This window comes from Dipteris shenzhenensis, chromosome 2 (genome assembly GCF_047967505.1).
Source record: "Dipteris shenzhenensis isolate YYH24624 ecotype China chromosome 2, Dip_SZ_1.0, whole genome shotgun sequence".
NCBI lineage: Eukaryota > Viridiplantae > Streptophyta > Polypodiopsida > Gleicheniales > Dipteridaceae > Dipteris > Dipteris shenzhenensis.
The window spans coordinates 33,849,353-33,873,543 of record NC_141597.1 but is presented as its reverse complement, the minus strand read 5'-3'; positions in this window follow the sequence as shown (position 1 = coordinate 33,873,543).

The window sequence follows — 24,191 nt, the reverse complement described above, 5'->3', positions numbered from 1 at the left end:
GATAGGCAGACAACCATTTCATTTGATAACTGGTTGCTCTTGCTGGATGTGACAGAAGAGACTTACATTGGCGGAATCCACATTTCAATAAAGAAACCATTGGTCCTAATGAAGAGAGAGCCAAAGGACAACTTTAACCCCAAGCTTGCAATGCTTTGGGACACAAACACTGACATAAATTCATTTTAAACCCCCATGGCACAACAGCATATTGCACATCGTACATGATAAAAATAGGCATAACAACAATGAAGGCCTTAAAAGAAGCTTTTGAATATAGCATAAAGAACAAAATTAGTGCAGTGGAATGGCTATAGAAGATTAGCAACACACTCATAAGCACTTAGGAGCTAAGCTTGCAACAAGCTGCATTTTAGAAGTATTTGAGAAGGAAGGAAGAAAAAGAGATCCTAAACTAATCAACGAGTTTTGGGAGGGAGAGATATATATATATATATGATCTTTGATAATGTTTTGTTTGTTTATGTGAGGGGCTAGGGAGAAATAGCACAAGAAGAGAGAATATGTTAAACTAAGTATTTCAAAATAATTTGTTATTTGTTTGAGACAGAGAGAGAAGTATTCTATGTATTTTGAAATATTTTTTTGCTTGTTTGTGTGAGAGGTTTAGTTAAAGAGAGAGAGAGAGAGAGAGAGAGAGAGAGAGAGAGAGAGAGAGAGAGAGAGAGAGAGAGAGAGAAGAGAGAAAGAAGATAAACATTTTGAGGGTATATGGAAGTAGAAAGAGGTTGAAAGAGCTAATTTTAATCATATGGTACAGGGGAAGATGCATTTGTCTATCCATGCCATTGACAAATTGTACAAGACACTTCGCTTTCATCAACACGAACTTCCAAGAAGATAGAACACTTCTTGTAAAAAGGAAGGCAATATAATCTAGAAGTATTGCAAGTGTTAGCAAGTGATGTGGAGCATTTGCCTAGCTAAGTATGCAAGCAAATACAAAACGTTGAAAGGGAGAAAAATGAAAATAAAGAAAGAGCGGATAAGTCGATTCATCAACTTTAACAAGTGCAGAGACATCACACACTTCCATCATGAGCATTGATTTATGTTCCTTTCCAAGAATCAGAAAATACACTTCTCGCAACATCCAAAACATGGGTAGATGCATACCACAAGCATATAGTAACAATCAGGAAAAAGAGAGATAGATTCACAAAGGCAATACTTCATGCAAACACAAGCACCAAATTGTCATCAACAAGCTATTCAACTAGGTCGAGTCGTTATAGCTATGACATCATAGTAGACATCACACATACACTAAGAGAACCAATATGCAACCATATGTGCCATAAAACATACAAACTAATACTAAACAAAGATTACCACAATGTAATCAAGAAACAACTCTTGCACAATGAATCTTGCATGACAACATCATGTTGTGAAAAATGTTGGAACCCTCTAAGCCAATTACTATCTTACTCATCGGAGGCAAGGGCACTGACAAAACATTCACGCTTCAAAAAATAGTCCAAGGCCTGCTTTGGCACTACACACGCTTGAATGAAATTGACATTGATCTTCCAGCTACATTGCTCATGGCATACACTAGCAGAGTTGCATTCCACATCGGTGGAGCAATGATTCACTCTGCGCTACATCTGCCACTTGTAGCAGACATTGTCACAAACCTTACAGGTTGAAAACCTCGACAACCTCAACCCACAATACAAAACCTATGCCTAATCATTTTTGTTAAAGCATCCCTTATTGGTCAAAGCATGCTAGGATTAATTCATACATGACTATGATCAATTAAACACAACCACTCATCCTCACTAGGAGGACTAGATGTCATATTTTGCAGAGATCTATACCAAGGTGGTAGCAAGCTAAGGGTGTCCACTTCCGGACCACTTTCGGGTGAGTGTGACACCCGCTCGAGTGAAAATACAAAGGTTTTGCTTCGGTCTCCTATACCTCGATCGAGGTATAAGCTCTTTCACCGGACCGAGCCTGTACCTCGATCGAGGCTTGCTGGCAAGCCAGCTATACATGCCACATCTACCTCGTTCGAGGTATTGTGGCAATCCAGCTCAACCTCGATCGAGGTCAGGTGGCATGTCCAGCATACCTCGATCGAGGTATGTGCCATCCGACAGGGCAGCCAACAGGGCGGATGACGTACCTCGATCGAGGTATGCTGGACACATTCTGCCAACACACCATGATCGAGGTATCGTGGCATGTCAAAACCTCCATCGACGTGGATGTACCGAGATGTATGGGCATGTCACAATACCTCGATCGAGGTATCGTGGCATGTCACAATACCTCGATCGAGGTATCGTGGCATGGCAAGACCTCGATCGAGGTAGATGTAAATTGATGTATGGGCATGTCAAGAATACCTCGATCGAGGTATTGTGGCATGCCAACGAGATGTATGGTTATGTCAAGAATACCTCGATCGAGGTATCGTGGCATGCCAATACCTCGATCGAGGTATATGTGCCGGGATGTATGCGCATGGAAAGAATACCTCGATCGAGGTAGGTAAACCCTAATTTTTATTATAAAAGGAGAGCGACCCCCCTCATTCCGCATACCTCGATTGAGCTCTGCCTCATTCACCGATTTCGGATTTGCCGGACTTCGACGGAAAAGCGCAAGCGACGGAGAGCGACGAATGGACATCGACGGAGATGGACGGAGCAGGAGCGGGAGAGTCCAGGTTGGCATTTTCTTTTATGTAGCATTTTCTTTTATGTAGCATTTTCTTTTATGTAGAATTTGATTTAATTTTAGTTTAAAAGAAAAATTATAAAATGCATTTTAATGTTTTTCTGAAATTTATGAATTACGGGATTTTTTATTTAAAATGTGAAAATTAAATTTTTTTTTAAATAGAGCTTTTTTTAGTAAATAAAAAAACGTTGATATTATTAATTATAAAATATTTATAAATTTAAAATGTATTTGTAAATTTTTTTTTTAATTTTTAAATTACGACATTTATAATTTAAAATGTGAAAATTTTAATTTTAAAAAACGTAATTTAAAATTTTAGTTTATAAGAAAAATTATAAAATGCATTTTAATGTTTTTCTTAAATTTATGAATTACGAGATTTTTTATTTAAAATGTGAAAATTATTTTTTTTTTTAAATAGAGCTTTTTTTAGTAAATAAAAAAAGTTCATATTAATAATTATAAAATATTTATAAATTTGAAATGCATCTGTAAATTTTATTTTTTAATTTTTAAATTACGACATTTATAATTTAAAATGTGAAATTTTTAAATTTAAAAAACGTTTAATGAGGCATTTTTTATTAAAAATGTGAAAATGTTAAATATTTCTGTTTTTTTTATGTAGCATTTTCTTTTTGGTAGAATTTAAAAGAGAAATAATAAAAAATTTTAGGTTAAAAGAGAAATAATAAAAATTTTCTAAATTTGAAATGCAATATAATGTTTTTTTGAAATTTATGAATTACGACATTTTTTATTTAAAATGTGAAAATGAAATTGTATTTTCAAAATAGAGCTTTTTTAGTAAATAAAAAAACGTTCATATTAATAATTATAAAATATTTATAAATTTGAAATGCATTTGTAAATTTTTTTAAAATTTTTGAATTAGGAGTTCTATATTTCTGTTTTTTTAATGTAGCATTTTCTTTTTGGTAGAATTTAATTAAATTTTAGTTTATAAGGAAAATTATAAAAAATTTCAAAATTTATAATGCATTTTAATGTTTTATTGAAATTTGTAAATTACGACATTTTTTATTTAAAATGTGAAAATGAGATTTTTTTTTGTTAAATAGAGCTATTTTTATTAAATAAAAAAACGTTCATAGGAATAATTTTTAAGTATTTATAAATTTGAAATGCATTTGTAATTTTTTTTTAATTTTTGAATTACGACATTTAAAATTTAAAATGTGAAAATTTTAAATTTAAAAAACGTTTAATGAGGCACAAGACTCGCTCGACTTATCAAATTAATAAGACATTTTGTATAAGACTCGCTCGACTTATCGAATTAATACACAAACATAAACCTACTAGTCAACTATTGGAGTTGGACATTAAAGATTGACTAGTGACATGGTTGGTGACCAAAGCTTGAAGTTGACTAGACACTTTGGGACAAGCAAGTTCTTTAGAAGGAAACTAGGTTTAAGCTTGGGTAATCATCCCTAATATATTGGGAAATTACTAATGATAAATCATCCTTTAACTATTTGGCAATTAGTAAGGATCGATTCTACTAGGAAATATGTTGAAGGCATATGTCCCCTATTAGTCAATAGATTGATTAGACTAAGCATGCATGATAAGGCTATAGCTTGGAAATGCCTAGATAGTGGCTTAGTCCAAATCTTCAATATCCCTTAAGAAGACATGAAATAGTGGCTTAGACCTTAAGAAGACATGGAGTTGCAAATGTCTAATTCTTCTAAGTTATGCATAGACTCTAGCATAACTGAAAAAAGAATATTACAAGATTGAGAATATTTGGATGGGTCTTCAAGAACTCGAATATTACGGTCTGTGCCTATAAACTGTTTGAGATTCTTATGCTATCACTATGGCATGCTTTAGATCTAGCACTTTGATCATGTTTGTTGTCTAGTTCCATAATTCATCTACTTCTCTTATATGTAGAAGAAGAAAGAAATACACCATAGAGAAACTGAAAGTTTAACTAGAATACCTAACATTCATTGCACATGGGACTCTAGTAAATCTATATTCATTCCACATTCATGCTAATATATGCAAGTGTTTTGATCAACTATAGACCTAAGTTCAAATAGAGCCTGTTAATGACTGAATCTCTCCTAATCATCCCTTAATGATCATAGATAAGAGACTTAAGAGAGAGAGACTCCATAACCTTCAAGAGTCGACATATAAAGCATCCCATTCCATGTTGTTTGCTACATGGCAGCTCGCCATGTGGCACACATACATCCCTTTTTGCACCGTAGGGAAACCTATGACTAATGTTAACAACATTTATCTTGTCTTTTACAAACGACTAAGATGTTTTCCCAAAAAGACTTTGTATCAATAATCACGTGAACCACCTCATAACCAAAATAGTGCGGATGCTACATATCTCCTTTCCCTCGTTCAAACTATGTCACACATGGAATGTCAACCACATGCTCAAGGAATTATATGCTAGTTTCATTGTAAGCAAGGGTGGTCTCTTTCTTGCTAGTCCAACCATAGGCAACGGTGACGCTTATTAGTTGAGCTCAACCAAAATTAACATTAGTTATCGTATGCAACCCTTCCCATTGCATAGGGACATCCAAGGATTTAATTTTCAAAGTTTTTGAATCCTCTTCTAGGGATCTTGTGCCCTTTGTTGTTGCTACGTATGTGGATGATCTCATTCCAAAACTATTTTTACAACTAGAAGTCGAGTGAGTCTTATACAAAATGTCTTGAACCAAGTGATGATCTATAGGAATGGCCAGTAGTTGAGGTGGATTGCCCAACCAAAATAGATAATATTGAAAAGGCTTAATTATTTTCTCAAAGTTCTCGCTTTAAAAGGTCTGTAGTGTGAACCCGCTCTCATTTTTAATGTGTAGTCCGAGAAATACTAGATGCGCCTTGCTTGTGTATCGTTCAAAGTAATGTATTAGGTATCCTTCTATCTCCTCCATATCTATTTCAAACCCAAGGCAGTAAAGCATTCAAAGAAGGTCTTATTAACCAAACCTCTCCACTATCTGTCCTTAGTATAGGGGCCATTAGTGGACAATGTGGTCCTTACACCACATGTGGAAAAGTTTCATATTGGATAAAAAGTGAAAAAAGGGAAACATATAAGGAGAAAATATTTGAGACATCTAAGTTTTAAAATGCAACGACTAGAGTGAAAAAATTCTAATCAAAATTAAGAATTATTAATAATATTGATTAATATTGAGCCACACATTTGGCCCATCTACCGGTCGGTAGGTGCATAGGATCTACCTCATTAAGGAGTACGTACAAATAGTTTTCATTACGTAAATAGATTATAAGTCATATTGAATAGAATATTATTTTCATTACCCAAATAGAATATTAATTTCCATGTGTTTTTTTTGTGCATGCGCCAGCCAGTGCACAGGTTCTAGCACCACTATTCGTATGCAGATAGAGATGCTGAGAGCTGAGATGAGGGCACTGCAGGATGCTAGGGCACCCCCTCACTTGGTTGCGAGCCTGGATTCAGTTATTGAGGCTCTGAGTCGATTGGAGACAGTTGAGGACGTTGTGGATAGCTTTCAGGCACAGGCCGAGGCAGAGATCATTGGTGGTGGCTTGGATTGGAGAGCGATTCGACAGTTGTTTGAGCGGGAGTCACATCACAGGGAGGCCTTGGACGACATGTTTTGGGATGGTCACACCGAGGGCCAGCGACCACGATCAGGGCTCCCCTTGCATATTTTACGGTGTAGGCACCCCATCATAGCAGCACACATTTATCCGAGATATCTTGCTGCGAATGGTGGTCGGTTGCCTCACAACCGCCAGATAGCGAGGTCGTTTGCCATGCAGCTTTATGCTGAGTTTGTCCTTGGTCATCGGGTGGACTACCTCAGTACCTGTCCAGGATCAGGAGCGGGACGTGGTAGGATGGGGTGCCAGGAGCGTCAGATTGTAAATGTTCGGCGTCGACGCGAGGGACCAGAGTTGCACACCATCCCTGCACCGGCATTGCGAGCGGTGGGAGGACAGATTAGAGGGGATGTTCATTCAGTGGCATCATCCTTGCAGCACATGGTCTCGGCCCTATCGAGATCTATTGCGATTCCACCTCCCCCACCTCGATCATCGATGGAGCATCCCACATCTACACCACCTCCCACATCTACGGCGCCTCAGCACGAGTTGGAGGCTCGAGACAGACGGATTGCAGAGTTGGAGGCTGTGTTGGCTGAGTCTAGGGACGAGGTTAGTTATTTTGATTATGTTAGTTTATTTTTTTGTAGCGTGTTTTGAACTGAAGTTTTTTGGTTAATTCTCACCATGTACGCGACATGTTTGCATTGCAGGCACATCAGATGCGTCAGGAGATGGAGTCTCGCGTACGACTCTTGCAGACAGATTTGGAGGAGCAGAGGATTCGGACATGCATAGCATACCATCGCGCAGAGCACTATATCTTGCAGTTGAGGCATATTAGTCGTGATCCGTCACGCCATAGGATCGACCCCAGTGTGGCCCTATACCCTGCTCCTCCTGTAGATGTGCCGACTAGGACACCGATAGACGCAGCAGTCGTAGCGAGGCTTCCTACTGCCACTTGTGTCCTCTGCCACGAGGACTTTGACACCGTAGGGTGGTTTGGACTAGGGTGCGGCCACATCGCACATCTCCACTGCATGACCCGCCACATGGTGGCACGTTCAGTGTGCCCTGTATGCTTTGCCGACATTGATGTGGCGACATACAGAGGTCTGGACATGGATGATCTATATCCTGGTCATCGTCAGGCTGTTGATCCATTCGCCCGTGTAGTCTTGACAGAGCACTACAGGGAGGAGGCACAGAGAGCATTGCTGATGCAGGAGGGTGCGGATACATCGGTGGTTGCATCATGCGTTCCACGACGCTTTTCGTACGGTGACTTCATGCCAGGTGACGAGGCACGAGCGGAGGAGGCACGTCGGATTGAGCGAGAGGCAGAGCTGCAGACATCATTGCAGCAGTGGGTGGAGCAGCAGCTAGGGCGGGGCCGAGACCAGCGTATTTCACATGTAGAGACGATTACTCGTGCTGGATTTGAGGCACGAGTATTCGCAGATGCACGGCTATGGGAGCTGAGACGCGCGTACATAGAGGAGGCGAGGGATGCAGAGATGGCAGCAGTGGCACGTGCAGCATGCCCTCCTCTTCATCAGGATGAGGCTGGCCCATCTCATGCAGGTGATGAGGCTGGCCCATCTGAGCCGGCATTGCCTGAGGGCACACAGCGGACGGTTGGGCAGCGAGTCATACAGGAGCCACGTCAGCGTTTCACTAGAGGATCATATGTAGAGTTATCAGATTCAGATTCAGATTGATTGTTTAGGCTTCACACGTTTCTTGTATAGGGATGCACTTTTGCAGCATGATGATGATGATGTATAGATTCATTTTGGTACTTTCATGATATTGTTCCCACTTTTATGATGTATGAGCTGGTCCGTACTTTCATGATGTTCTTCACACTTTGTTTATCTCAGTTTATAGTTTGTTTAATACATAAGGTATTTAAAAAAGAATGCCATGTGAAGTAATTGTAAACATTAAACATTAATTGCAAACATTAAACATTAAACATATCAAAATTCATCTTATTTTGGATCAAAATTTTATTTTGCTGATAAAAGTTTTTCATTTTTTAAACAAAAATTTTATTCTATTCATGTTTGTCAATAAAGTGTGTTTCAAAATCCAAATTTTCATCAATTTTTCAAAAAGACAACTATTGTCATATTCATGCTTCCAAATCTAGCCTTCCGATCTTAATATCAAAATATGTTGAAATTCAACCATTTGATAAACTAATTTGTATAAAAAGAAAATTACTTTTTTTAGACAATGCCATAGCCCAATGTAAAATTGTTTCATCAAATGAAATTAGATATTAAAGTAACATCAATTTTACCAACTTTCAATTTATGCTTACTACAAAAAGTATTCTAGAAATGTATATTGGTACAAAACTTATCCATGACTCCGAGGGCAATGTTGTTACCTATGTGTAAATCAATTGATAAAAAATTCTTTCAACACCAATGAACTTGAGGGAATGTGTGATCTAGAGATACTTAAACAACATGACAAAAGGAAAAAATTCTAGAAATCACCAATGTGTGGACATGCTTAGTTTGTAGGGTGTAGAAATTCTTTTATATGGATTTGATATGGGCACTTGCATAGAAAACGATTGGTATTTCAAAGAAAAAGCTCTAGCAACTCTCTTAGTTGAATGAAGCAGTTTCTTCTCCTTTGCAATTTGTCATGTTTTTTAAATTAAAGGAGAGAATACTTTTTGCAAATGGTAATACTAGACATTTTTAGGTTCTGCAATAAAATATAAGTAATATTTTATGCATTCTTTTTTCACAATTCTAGTTTTTTAATATTATTGACATGAAGCGTATATTTTGTCCCTACAATTTTTAAAAAATATAAAATTTTTGGGGATTTTTTTCAAAAATGGAGTTAGACTTGTCCTTTGCATGATTTTGCTGTTATTTATTATGACTCAGTGTTTAATGCTAATTGGTGATCAAAGAAAACAAGACCTAATTATTTGTCATATTCGAACCACAATCACATGTGCCTTCCAAATCACAATCGCATATGCCTTCCAAGTTTCTAAGGACTATTTCAATTTCCTTAATATGACATTTGCCAATGCACCAATCTAATTATTATGCATGTATAAAAGATAATGAACATAAAGAAGAGAAATCAACACAATTGGCAATTAATGCATGTATACGGGAATACAAGGAAGGTGTAGCATGCTAGCCCACCATTTTATTTCACTATTTTCTTTTGCATTTAGTGGTTTATGTACAAGAGAAAGGATTGGCAGTTGGTATAAGGAAAAGTGTTGGTATTTGGTTTATGTAAAAAGAAAGGGTTGTTGCATAGGCTATGCACCAAAAAAATATACACATATTAACAATCCCACTTCTCCCTTTTAAACTCCACTCATGTATGGGAGTACAAGGAAGGTGTGACATGTTAGGCCACAATTTAATTTTACTATTTTCTTTTGACTTTGGTGGTACGCTAACATGTAGTCGTGCTAGTAGGGATTGCTTCTACGTCGTGCAAACCAAATCAGTTGGAGACCAAATCTTGCGTGGATGTATGTCTAGGGTAGCCTAAGAGGCGTGTGAAGTTTCGTCCCCAACAGGGTTTAGGATTTAGGGTCCAGGGTTTAGGGTTTAGGGTTTGGGGTTTAGCCGTGCTAGTAGGGATTGCTTCTACGTGGCGCAAACCAAATCAGTTGGAGACCAAATCTTGCGTGGATGTACGTCTAGGGTAGCCTAAGAGGCGTGTGAAGTTTCGTCCCCAACAGGGTTTAGGATTTAGGGTCCAGGGTTTAGGGTTTAGGGTTTAGGGTTTAGCCGTGCTAGTAGGGATTGCTTCTACGTGGCGCAAACCAAATTAGTTGGAGACCAAATCTTGCGTGGATGTACGTCTAAGGTAGCCTAAGAGGTGTGTGAAGTTTCATCCCCAACAGGGTTTAGGATTTAGGGTCCAGGGTTTAGGGTTTAGGGTTTAGCCGTGCTAGTAGGGATTGCTTCTACGTGGCGCAAACCAAATCAGTTAGAGACCAAATCTTGCGTGGATGTACGTCTATGGTAGCCTAAGAGGCGTGTGAAGTTTCGTCCCCAACAGGGTTTAGGATTTAGGGTCCAGGGTTTAGGGTTTAGGGTTTAGGGTTTAGCCGTGCTAGTAGGGATTGCTTTTACGTGGCGCAAACCAAATCAGTTGGAGACCAAATCTTGCGTGGATGTACATCTAGGGTAGCCTAAGAGGCATGTGAAGTTTCGTCCCCAACAGGGTTTAGGATTTAGGGTCCAGGGTTTAGGGTTTAGGGTTTAGGGTTTAGCCGTGCTAGTAGGGATTGCTTCTACGTGGCGCAAACCAAATCAGTTGGAGACCAAATCTTGCGTCGATGTACATCTAGGGTAGCCTAAGAGGCGTGTGAAGTTTCGTCCCCAACAGGGTTTAGGATTTAGGGTCCAAGGTTTAGGGTTTAGGGTTTAGGGTTTAGCCGTGCTAGTAGGGATTGCTTCTACATGGCGCAAACAAAATCAGTTGGAGACCAAATCTTGCGTGGATGTACGTCTAGGGTAGCCTAAAAGGCGTGTGAAGTTTCGTGCCCAACAGGGTTTAGGATTTAGGGTCCAGGGTTTAGGGTTTAGGGTTTAGTCGTGCTAGTAGAAATTGTAAAAATGTATGCATTTGTCCTTCCACGTGGCGCATACCAAATCAGTTGGAGACCAAATCTTGCGTGGATGTACGTCTAGGGTATCTTAAGAGGCGTGTGAAGTTTCGTCCCCAACAGATAAGTCCACGTGCGTATTTCATTAGTACGTGCACCATTTTTCATACGTAGTCACAAGTGCTAGTAGGGATTATAAAAATGTTCGCAACTGTCCTTCCATGTGGCGCATACCAAATCAGCTGGGCACCAAATCTTGCGTGGATGTACGTCTACGGTAGCCTAAGAGTCGTGCGAAGTTTCATTTCCAACAGATAAGTCCACACGCGTATTTCGTTAGTACATGCGCCATAGCTCATACGTAGTCGTGCTAGTAGGGATTGCAAAAATGTATGCATTGTACCTTCCACATGGCGCATACCAAATCAGTTGGGCACCAAATCTTGCATGGATGTACATCTACGGTAACCTAAGAGCCGTGCAAAGTTTAATCTCCAACAAATAAGTCCACATGCATATTTGGTTAGTACGTGCGCCATTTCTCACACGTAGTCGTGCTAGTAGGGATTGTAAAAATGTACGCATTATACCTCACGTGGCGCATACCAAATAAGTTGGAGAACAAATCTTGCGTGGATATATGTCTAGGGTGGCCTAAGAGTCGTGCGAAGTTTCATTCCCAACAGATAAGTCCACACGCGCATTTCGTTAGTACATGCACCATAGCTCATACGTAGTCACGAGTGCTAGTAGGGATTGTAAAAATGTACGCATTGTACCTTCCACGTGGCGCACACCAAATCAATTCAGACCAAATCTCGCGTGGATGTATGTCTAGGGTGGCCTAAGAGTCGTGCGAAGTTTCATCCCCAACAAGCAAGTCCACACGTGTATTTCGTTAGTACGTGCGCGAATTTTCTTAGTCACGTTTTTAAAATGTCCTAATGCACAAAACAAATTACAACATTACTACTAATAAACAATTTTTTGTATTACAAACACAACAAATCCCATTGAGAAGACATCGGACATCATGTTAAAATGTCCTAATGCACAAAACAAATTACAACATTACTACTAATAAACAATTTTTTGTATTACAAACACAACAAATCCCATTGAGAAGACATCGGACATCATGTTAAAAATAGAATCTAATACAATGATGTGTATGAACGTGTATACAGCCATCATAGTGAAATACAAAATATGAGTCCATGAAAATTACAATAGTACGGTCACACAGTGAGCCTATACATATCGAATACAAAAAAGTGTAATCAACTAGTGATACCCAATAAAAATCAATCTGATCAACTGATGATCCCAAAAAATAAGATATGTAATGTGCTACTCCTCAGGATCAGCTCTCATGCCAATAGTTGCAAGTATGCTCTCATGATCCGCCACTGCAAGGCGCCATCGTGGAGTGGATGTCGCCTTGCGAGTGCGAACACGACTCAAAGTAATCTTGATCCCAACAACAAGATGAGAATACATGTATGCCTCCCGATCCGCCATGTACTCCTGGAACTCAATATAGCGACCACGCCTCTGTATCTGCTGAAAATAGTGGCCACCGACGATCATGCTATGAGCATTGAAGTGCATCCCATGCCCATCCACTGTATCCTCATTCAGCACACTCTTCAGCATAGAGCATCGCAACAAGTAATAATCCACACCCTCCTCATTGCCCTCCGAAGCAATAACCGCGAAGATATCACCAATACGCAAAATATCTGTAAGCTGGTCATAATCTCTAGAGGAACTGAATCCCGCATCCTGATCATCATGTATCTCCTCCCAAGGCTGGAAGGGAGAAAGCACTCGCCGTACCCATGGATCGGCCCATGGTATCATGGAGCACCCTCCCCAATCATCATCAATGCATGCAGAGCAAAAACATGCAAACCGTCGAGAAAAGATCGCGGGGTGAGACTCACCTATGCTCCTAATGGAATGGAAATCAAGAGTGCCAGGCACAGAACGACAATCAAAAGGCCTCGACCGATCAAGACTCCCAATGTCCACGCACCAAAAATACCGGCTCACCACCCTATCGTCACGCGACTGAAACGAGGATGTAGCACTAGTGGATAAGTGCTGGTTGCACCACCGCACCACATCATGTGCATCCTTGAAGCGATCGGCACTGTGACGCAACTGGTATCGACGCAACGCACGCTTCACGCAAGCACCTGCACCATCGTGCTCTCCCTTACCGTGCCCTGTCTCGAAGTAGCTCCATGTGATCGGAATGCCTGTCTCACGGTGCCATCTGCAGAACCAATAAAACTGTCTAGCGGATTTGAACTGACCGCCGCAACCGTCTGACCAGATCCAGCACCGCTGCCATGTGACACCATGATCCCTCAAGAAACTATCATGCAAAGTGAAGCAATGCTGCACAAAATGGGCATCATGCGATCAATCATCACTAATGTAGAAGTGATACTCTCGCACAATGATGCATGAGTCCATGGTGCTATCAATGCCATCCACATGAGCCTGTGCATGACGATAGCTAATGTGCACAAATATAGCAACCTGCAATATGGCATTGAAAAAAAAATATGACTATTGAAATAATTCAATATAATGAGGCGGGGAAAAAATCAATACTCAATCACACGTCACCTGTTCGGAGAAATAATACTCCGATTGGATCTCATGCTGTGGTGCAAAGGTGTAATTCTCCGCAAAGTCCACCACTGAGACAACCACCCCTATAGGAAATGTCCTCAAACATGCACGAAACTGACGATCCTCCCATTTCGTAGTGTGCGAGTGGCGTATGTAGTGGTACAGCTTCCCTCGAAAACAGTTAATGAATACAACACGTGGTGTCTCCTTCCCCACAAGCTGCAACCTCCTCGACTGTGCACCACCATCTAATGTCAAGGTACAGTACTCATACTGCTGCCAACGAACCATCTGCACATCACAAGTATCTAGTGCAACTCGTGACACTCTGGCAAAGTCACCACACAAAGTACACGTGCCTTCCACACAATCAAGGGAGTGGAATAAAGCATCACCATCTCGTGTACACAATATGGAATGAATGAAGTCGCGAGGGCTAGTAGGAACCACTCCCCTATGACCATCAAGGGAACGGAATACGTCATACATCAATCCAAAATCCACATGGTAGCGACAACAGCATGTGTCACGCTCCTGAGAGCATCGCACAAACCATGGCCTGCATCGCTCAAATGACCTCTGCCCAATCTTGAACTCCGGATGCGCCTCTACAAACTGAGTGTACAACTCAGTCTGGGTACACTCCAAAAAACATGCACCATGCTCAATGTACACACCGCGTGACACCCTCTTCCGCAATGCCTTCTTGAACACCGGGGATGCTCTGCAATGCTCCTCCCAAAACTGTTGTATGAAGGACCTAGTGGAATCATCCAACAATCGATCGCTGCGAGGTGCACGACCACTCGAAGCCCAAAGAGCATCAGTCTCACTATCCTCTAGACTCTGCCTCCTAATGATGCCTGCTCGCAATGTGCGCGGTGCAATCTGAAGAAGACGTGAAGCGGTACACACATGGCCTATCATATGAGGTCTACTAATGGCAGCCACAATAGCACGACGTGCTGCCAAGGCATCACTGGAGTTCCTATGCTTAATAGAAGCATAGGAACGTCGAACACTGCTAAGGACCTCGCTAGATACAACCCTATCTCTACGTGCACCAAGACCAGCAAGCCTCCTACACTCTACCAAGTCAGGGTGATCAATCAGGGATGTAAGAAGAGAAGACTGCGAAGCTGGCGTGAGGTCACAAAAAAAAGACTGCACAATCTTGCTAGCACGACGACGGATAGTGGACTTCGGCAAGTCACGTCGTGAAGCAACACTGCTGCTACAAGATGGGGCAACGGGATCAATGGGAGATGGTAGGGTGGACGGGGGAAGGGAGGTGCCAAGCGGAGCGGGGGGAGGGGGAGGGGGAGGGGGAGGGGGGAGGGTGGAGGGGGAAGAGGTAGAGGTGGAGGCCAAAATGTAGGTGGCTAGGGGAAGGGCGGAGGCTAGAGGTAGGGGAGCGGATGAGCATGGGGGGACAATGGAGGTGGGGGTGGGGGTGGAGGTGGGATGTAGAGGTAGAGCTGGAGGTGGATCAGTGGTGGCAGCACGAGCTCGAGCTCTAGAGGCTCTCTTGCGCTCACGAGCCTTCCGCTTGCGCTCCTCATCAATGAGATTTGGGGGGGGGTTCCTACATCTTTCACGTCTACTAGCTCTACGGCTTTGAGAACCCATTCTCAATGAAAGTAGGATGGAAGGTGTGACAAAGTGATGAGGAGGCAAGAATGGCTAAGAATGGGTGAAATGAACCAAAACGTGGTGTCTTATAGAGAGCCTCAACTCATCCACTAGATTGCTCTTAGATTGCTCTTCATTATTATTGGTGGAGAGGTGCTAAGATTGATACTAATTGGCTTAGTTTTGGTGGAGAGGTCTGCTATGCCCAGAGCCGCGATCAGAGCTTATACCTCGATCGAGGTATTTAGTGCATTGCGCATGCATGTATGTATGAACCTCGATCGAGGTATCTGTATGTCTCCTCGGTCACATACCTCGAACGAGGTAATGTATGCCTCATCCATCATATGTACCTCGATCGAGGTATTGTATGCATCGCACATCGTCATGTGTATACATCTGGCTGATGTGGCACCATGCATGGTCATGATGTGGTAATATAGTCTCATCATGATGTGGTACTGGGCATGACGAGTTGGCATTCATGAGGTGGTAGATGACATGGCAAATTGAGGTGGAGGGATTGGTGACGTGGCCAGGAGAGGAGGTATGCCAAGGTGGCATTGTGTGATCACATGGCTAATGATGTGGAATGATGAGGTGGCACATGTGGCAGCACGTGTGGTAGCACGTGTGGCAATGTAAGGTGACATGGCAAGGAGTGATGTCACATCTGCTTGATGAGATGGCACCACGTGGTCTAACAACGTGGCATGGTTTTGATGACTCAGCCTTCCACATGGGCAGCATGCAGACTCCAAAGGCTTGCCACTAGGATCGGTGATGCTCCTAGCCTACCTCACCAAGCCTAATACCAAGCCTACCTTGTCTTGGTATTAGGCTTGGGTGGCCCTTTTTCACCCACAAAAGGGAGATTTCACTCTTGGAGGCCATATCGTACGTTTCCCTTGCTCAAATTTAACCAAAATTTTTTCCTCTTATTCATCATGCAGAGCACTAAAAATATTGACATTTTTGAAATGTTTGGTTATGTTTGAGAATTACTAGATTTATTTTTAATATTCTTTGTTGATCCTCTGAGGAGTAAAAGTAAAAATTAAACTTCAATCTTCCTAAATCTAACCGTTGGATTTGGGATTTGATGATTCAACCACACACCCTTATGTGCCTACTAACCTTCCACCGAATTGGATTTGCTTAATTATTCAAAATACTAAAAAAATGTGGTGTGCTACTAAAATGCATGTATTTTATGACTTTATTTATTATAAATAATTATTTATAATTAGATAAATCATTTAAAAAATTACCAATAAATCAAGTTAAGCTCTACATAATGCAAAGAGACCACTTACAAAGTTTCAATAACATTTAATCTAAAATGAGTGAGAAATTTAGAATTTTATATGACACTCTTTGTTCGTGACAAACGTGTGACCACCCTGGAACCATGCCGTGTGACACAAAGAAATTTTTTGTGTGTGCATCAAATTTTCGATCAGACTATACGATTGTGTGCACAATAGCAAGTGTGATGTTGTGTCAGAAGACTTCAAAGACTAGATCCATAGGGAAGTAGGTGAGATTTGCATTTTTGTGTGCTAAAAAGCTTGTTTTTCCACCTCCTTAGGATTGGGGAGTGAACAAAAAGTGGACACCCTTAGCTTGCTACCACCCACCAAGCAAGCCTAGTTAGAGATGCTTGGATATTCAAGAAACCCAAGAATTCGACCAACCTATTTCATCTATCGTATTGGAAAGAGAAGATTCGCTGCTATGAGCTAGCAACCATAGTGCATAAAAAAGACAAGCAATTCATAGAGACCCTAAATAGAACAAGAGTCACACAGCACATCGGCAACAATTTGGAATACTTGAATAGCACTTTCCTTTGCCAGCCACCATCCATTGCAAACACACTGCATCTTTTCTAGACAAACGCGCAAAAAGAGAAGCACAATCAAGATGTCTTCAACAAACTACCTAGAGCCACCCACATTCTCGTCGAGTAAGTTGAAATGATCAGAAAGATATGAATGAATCCATTTATCATGCTAAAGTGTCAAAATTCTAGAGCTTTAGAAATTTTGTACTTATCTTTGTTTCATTAGAGCTAGACCTTATCAAACTCTATATTTTCTTATGAACATGGATTTTTCTCATATAGAGTTCGGGTCCTTGGTTTCCTCCCTCCATCCTAGAGGTGTATACATGGTCATGTACATATGAAGGTGTTTTATATTTAGTTAGAATCATAGTCATAAGGTGATCAATAATTTATTAGTTCCATAGTTTGAACATTTTATTCATATGATCATTTGATGTACAAAATGGATCAAATCATATGGGTAGCATAAAAATCAATGAGCTACAAATAGCTGTTTATGAAGGGTATAGCTAGGAGGAGCTTCTATATCATGGGTTGGACTATTGTTGTTTGTATGTAATTCCATAAAATAATGAAACCCCTTCAACTCACGTGCTACCTTACATAATTTTGAGTGGCTGCCTCGAGGTGTAGACATTGCAACATTTCCCCTTTTGTATCCATTGAATGATTGCTAAGTTGCATGGATTTATTATTTATCGAATTATAGGTTTTCTCTTTGTATGTTGCCAAGAATTTTCCCTTTGGTATTCATTGAATGAATGCTGACTTGCATCAATTTATGAGTTATTCAGTAGTAAGTTTTATTTTTGTAAAAATAAGTGAAAACAATCTCTGATAGTGTCATGCAGATTAACCATTTTTCATAGGTCCTCAATGCTCGTATAGGTGATCTATTTGGCACATAGCACACATCACTACATCAAGCCAAAATTTATTGGGCAAGGACCTAGCCTTAAGCATGCATCTGGCCATCTCCATAGTGGACATGTTCTTTCTTTTAGGAATATGATTATGACGAGGAGTGTAAGGAGTAGTGCATGAGTGAACAATGCCCCGTGAAGACAAAAATGCATCAAACTCCTTTGACATATACTCCCCCCCCTATCTGTGTTGAAGGTGACAAGCTTGAATCCCGATTCATTCTCAACCATATTCAGCCACCTTTGAAAGCATGAGAACACTTCAGATTTGGCTTTTAAAGAATATATCCAGTAATATCTTGTGAAGTCATCAATTAGAGTCATAAAATATTTGTACCCACCAATGGCATTCTTCCTCATTGAGCCATAGACATCACTGTGCACTGTTGAGATATCGAGCTCCACTCATGATATGCCAGAGTGACCATTGTGCATTTATGTCACTGATTTGTTAGTTGCAAATGCAGTTGGTACATCGCCCATGAATAATAGCTAGGTGACAGCTATCTTTATATACTCTAGTTAGTGGCTCAGTTAGTATGCCACCTAGGTTAGCTGAGTTTGGTTTGAGACCCACATATAGGGTTCATCTATTCCTTTTGTACTTAGAGAGACTTCTTTTGGCTTTCACAAATAAGAAGAGGAAAACTGTTTTCAACCTCCACCTTTGTGTGTATTCCCCCATTGTGTATGTGAGAAAGCTGCAAGTGAGATTCCTTACCTCTCTCCCACTCTCTTCACATGGTATTAGAGCTCGGTTCATGGTAAGGAGCTCAAGAAAGCAAACCAAGTTTGCGGTGTCTTGGTAAGAGGATCAGTGCTGCTTTCCTTTTTCGAGTTTGGGAGCAAATCTCTGCAGGTAGCACAGCCGAAAAGTGCAAGAGTACATTGTCTCAGATTGATACGCCCTTCACGGTGTGGTGAGAGGGTGACATTGTTTTTTTGATTCGAGGCCATTTCGGGGCCTGTTTTGGTGGTGGAAGTTTTTGTATAAAATCTATTTAATATTCAAGAAATTTTTGAATCTTGATAGAGAAACTCTATTTGCCCACAAAATAAACATCCCTTATGTTGCAACCATTATCATCATGCACACCTAAACCCTATTGCACTCATGAAATCATATAAAATCTATTTAATTCTCACAAAATCTCTAACTTTTTACAAAGATAGTATATCTATCCACAACAAAAACCAACCTTATGCTACTACATTTCAAATCAAAGAAGGTAAATAAGATGTTGTAGAGTTCTACACATCTGAGCTTTCTTGTGCTTGTTCTATTTATCACAGTCTATTGCGAAACACTATCATCATACTATCTTCCACCTAAGGATGTACCACAATCTATTTAATTTACCTATTGCATGACCTTAGCAAAGAGTTGATGAATACAAGATAGAAATAAAAAAAGTAGCTCTCACATCAACGAATCGATGCTAAGCACAAGCACAACATGAACCATATGAATAATGTTTTTCTAGCACTTCTTTTAACACAATTGAAATCTGTAAGGCACCAAACTACATGGCATAAAAATGGATGGAGGACAAAGACAAAAAGGAAGGAGACTACAATCAGAACCAAATTGAGATGAATAAACCACCCATTTAAAAAGGCAAAGGTCAGGACATGAGGAAAGGCAAGACCTTTTGAACACAACCCAACTTTGCAGCTTTGCTCCAAATAGTGGAGAGAGCCCCTTTTTATAGCATTCAAGCCCAGACAGAGATGCACTAGAGTAATAACTTGAACTTGAGTTTCCCAAGGAAATCCACTAAAAAGCCTTCTAGTTACACACCTTCATTGCATGCAATAAATTTGTCCACTAGACTCTATCAAGTGTCCCAAATGAATCATCCACATAAATATTCAAGCACCTTAGAGATGATGAACCTATTTCAAGCACTCTTTTCTCTCTTTCTTTCATTTGTAACAATACATTTTATCAACAAAGCTAAGAACTTGACAATCGATCAATTATATTTGGCAAAACCATTTCATGATTCAGATGTTAAAAAAGGACAAAAAGTTCATTTGTATCACTAAAGCATCATGAAATCTAGACCATCTACAAGCCACTAGGTTGACGAGCAAGAAGGGATGGTGCCAAACAAGACACATAATGCCTTCATGGCTATGAGGGAGGTAGCTACAAGTTGCCAAGGTCATCTAGGATTAGGCAAAGTTCCATAGGTCCCTTTGCAAGGCCCAAAAACACTTCTTTTAATATTACAAATGTGTGAGTGAATTTTGTGCAAGTTTTCTCAGTGTAATGAGTTAGTTTGGAATTGCATTTTAAAATAGCACTTGTGCATAGTAGATGTATTTCCTTCAAACTTTGAGGAGTGGGAACCAGTCAAGTGCTTCTTAGGTAAGTTTACTGCCATTCATGAGGATCTAGGAAGGCAAATGCATGCTGGAGAGAAGTCCTCTGCTTTGAAATAGAGAAATATCTATTGGTATAGTGCCAAGTACAATAGTCCAAGGACGTGATTAGTAGGCTATGGCCATCTTCAATGCATTGCACCACCACAATATCTTGAAGACATGGATTACAGCATGATGGACATAAGAACAATGCAATCATATAAGGATAAGATTGCAAAGAATGTGGGCATGGCCATGAAGTTTAGAATTGGTTCTAAATGGGTAAGGTTGTCTTGGTTTATGCCTTTGCACGTTTTTGGTTCTTGTTGTCAGAATATCCAGATGCACAGAATAAAAGCCATGTGGTCATGCAAGTGCCTACATGAGAATTCCATTTAGGAATTGCTTGGGGAGAATTGGGGAAGATTTGGGGGTTAAAGGCCACTGTGCCTTAACCCCGGTAATGTACAATACTCAAACACATATATATATGGATGACATAAAAGATTAGGGTATCATGCACCCACCAAAAGTTGTATGGCTCTCCCTCTCTCTCACCCCCTTCCATTTCGCTTCTGTTGAGAGCACTTTCAACTAGTATCAGATCCCGGGTGGTCTATTTGATTCTTGTGGGTAGTCTAGCTCAGCTTGAGAGGTCATTTTGCATCCATACAACTATGTATGTGGCATTTGTAGCTTTGCAAAAGCAAATGGCTGCTTGTTTGAGCTACTCCAGGTGGTATTTGAACATTATGGAAGCTTATTGATGGTTTTGTAAGTCTCTGGCATCATATGGAATGGTTCTCCACTTAGTGGAAAGACAGGTTGTGTGCATCTTGGAAATAACTATGCATGTGACATAGTGGAAGCAAGTGACATAAAGTTTTCTTTTGCAAATGGGTATGCATTTGTTTTGAAAAATGTGAGGCATGTTCCTAAGCTGACCAAGATCTCATTTCACTAGATCAGCTAGATGATGTTGGTTTTCAAACCACCTTTGGCTTTCAGAGTTGGAAAATACAGAAGGGCTCTATGGTTTTGGCAAGAGGTGCCAAGTGTGGGACATTGTATCCCTTACATGTATCAGGGGTGTTGTTGTGATAATTGAGTAGCCAAGTATGTCTTTGTGGCAATAACTAAGTAGCCAAGTACTTCTTTGTGGCATGCCGGTTAAAAGGGTGTCCTTCTTCAAAGGGTGGTATGCTCCCCAAGCTTGGGGGGGGATTTGGCACATCTACTTATTAATTCCTGTGGATAAGCTCATCTTGAATGGTTTATTCTCAATCTCACTACAAAGGTTTCTAGGCCTTGGCTATGGTTGGTAATGTTTCGACCAAGGAATCCATTTGTACCTAATCAACCCTTTGTGCCTCATTTTGAGCTTCAAGTTGTAATTCTTTTTGGTCTAAAGATAAACTATCAACAAAGGATTGCCATTTTATTTGGTGCTGAATGTTTGGCTCAAGTATTGAATTCTCCCCACCCTCTCCTTCTACCTATCTTGGACTACCGAGAAACTTGGGATGTCTGGATTTTAGTCTTGGTGTGATGACATCTTGGATCCTTCAATTTGATGGAGCTTACAAACCTTCAACCAAGGTGGTTGGCATGGGTGTGAAGCTCACTTCAATGGGTGGTGAGGAGTATTGTTATAGCAACTCTACACCTGCAAGTACATGCAACCAAGCTGAGTACTCGGCACTCATTTTTGGGCTACAAAAGGCACAAGAGCATCGCATCAAGCAACTTGAGGTGCAAGGAGATTCTCAACTAGTGTGTGAACAAGTTAGTGGAACGTGGAAGGTGCGGAGCAAAGGCTTGGTTCTATGACATCAACAAGCATTGGAACTGTGACAACAATTTGAAGAGGTAAAAATTTAGCATATCCCTCGAGCTCAAAATATAGTTGCTGATTTCTTGGCACGAGAAGCTTGTACTTCAATCACGCATGACGCGAGTGGAAGCACCACCCCAACAAAGCTGCAAGCCATGAAGGAGGGTGATCATTTGTAAGGAATGCAAAGGTTGTGGTCATCATGAAACTAAGTGTTGGGCATACTTGATACGAGTTTACCAACTTCGGAAGATCATCAAAAAGGTCCTCAAGGACATTGCTCAAAAGAAGGATGCCAAACTGCACACCCCTTGAAGAAATAGCATGGCAACTACAAGAACTAGATGAAGCTGAAGGTGATGTGCAAGCTCTCCAACTATTGACATTTGTCATGGCATTCCTATTTGCCTTGATGAACAACCTCATGCAGCATCGCATCTCTAACCCTTGCTTGTAAAGATGGTTGCGATATCATGAGGGTTGGTCCTTTTAAGATTGTTTATGAGCTATTCTATGCTGAAAATTCTTCCCGTGTAGTATTTCACAATACACGAGTCACACCCTACCCTGCCTATGTGTGCTTTGTGGATGTATCTTCACCTAATTTTCAGTTCAAGCTACCTCTTTCCATTGTTTGCCCATAGATAAGCCTCATTTTGTCTCTCTCTTTTCCATTTTCCAAGCATGGCTAACATTCCCATGTTTTGTGGACGGGTTGAAGAAAATCCAAATGAGTATCTTGTGGCCTTCAAGTGCCATTGTGTTTCTCTCAACTTTCTTACTGAAGACAGATGACTGTTGGTTCTTCCCACATTTCTAGAGGGTTTGGCTCAAGTGTGGTATGAGAAGCAGGCCAAAGACGTTCACCAAAGCTGGCCAAGGTTAACAGCAGTGATGATTGAGTATTTCAGCAAAGAAGAGGAGACGAAGAATGTGTACTAGTAGGTGGCAAACTTGAAGTAGTCAGAAGGTGAGACGATGCGATATGTGGATCGAGCGGCCATGCTCCTGGACTGTTTAATTGCCACACAGGAGGACAATGCCAGATTTTAAGCTGGAATGACTCAGCATGTGCTGGGCTACCTTGTAGTAGGAGCAAGTGTCAAGCTTAAATGGGAGAATCCAGAAACTATGGTGCTAGCAAATGAGATTGCCCAAAAGTTTGATAAAGTTCAGTCTGATCCCGATTCAAAGAAGACGATTGTCCCTCCGCAACCCCCTCAATTCTTGCAACAACAACCTAGGGGTTCTAACTCAGGGGCATACCCCCACCCCTCATCAGGGATGTATCCACCACCTCCACCTCAAATGTATGGTCCTCCCTTAGATGCTTACCCTCAACAAGGTGTATATTCTCACCCTCTGCCTCGAAGATTTCCCCAGCCTTGCCCACGAGCCCCTCTCCTTTCTACTCCCTCAGCCCCTCCAGCTAAAGAGGCCCCTCCTGCAAAAGAACCCGGAGTCAATGACCTAGCTAAGGCGCTGAATGATCTTCGGCTTGAGATGGTGGGCATCAGAAATCAAGCCAACCGTCCTCCAAGAGACCGAGCTAATGTTGTATGCTACGAGTGCCACCAGAAAGGTCATTATCGCACGGAATGTCCCAATATTCTAAGGGTGAATCTTCTAAGTATATCTGGCACTGAGGATTCTGATGTAGAGATCCTTGACCTCAGGAAAAGAAGTTGTACCACCTCGCACCCCTCTCCAAACCGTGGACCAGGCCACCCCACGAAGAAGGTGTCCTTCTCAAAGCCCTCGGATGGCAGACCCACCAATAGAGAAAACTAAAAGATCTCGTAGGAGTAAGTGGTCGCCCTTGGATTTTCCCATCGGCTCGGGGCAAGAAGACTATTCAAACATTCAGGACCTTGCTCATCGTTCTTTAAGCATCACGCTCCCTCAACTAATAGCATTAAGCCCTAAGGTGAGACGTGAGCTGCAGTAAGGGCTCTCAACAAGGAGGAACAAGAAAAAGGGAAAGGTAAGAGA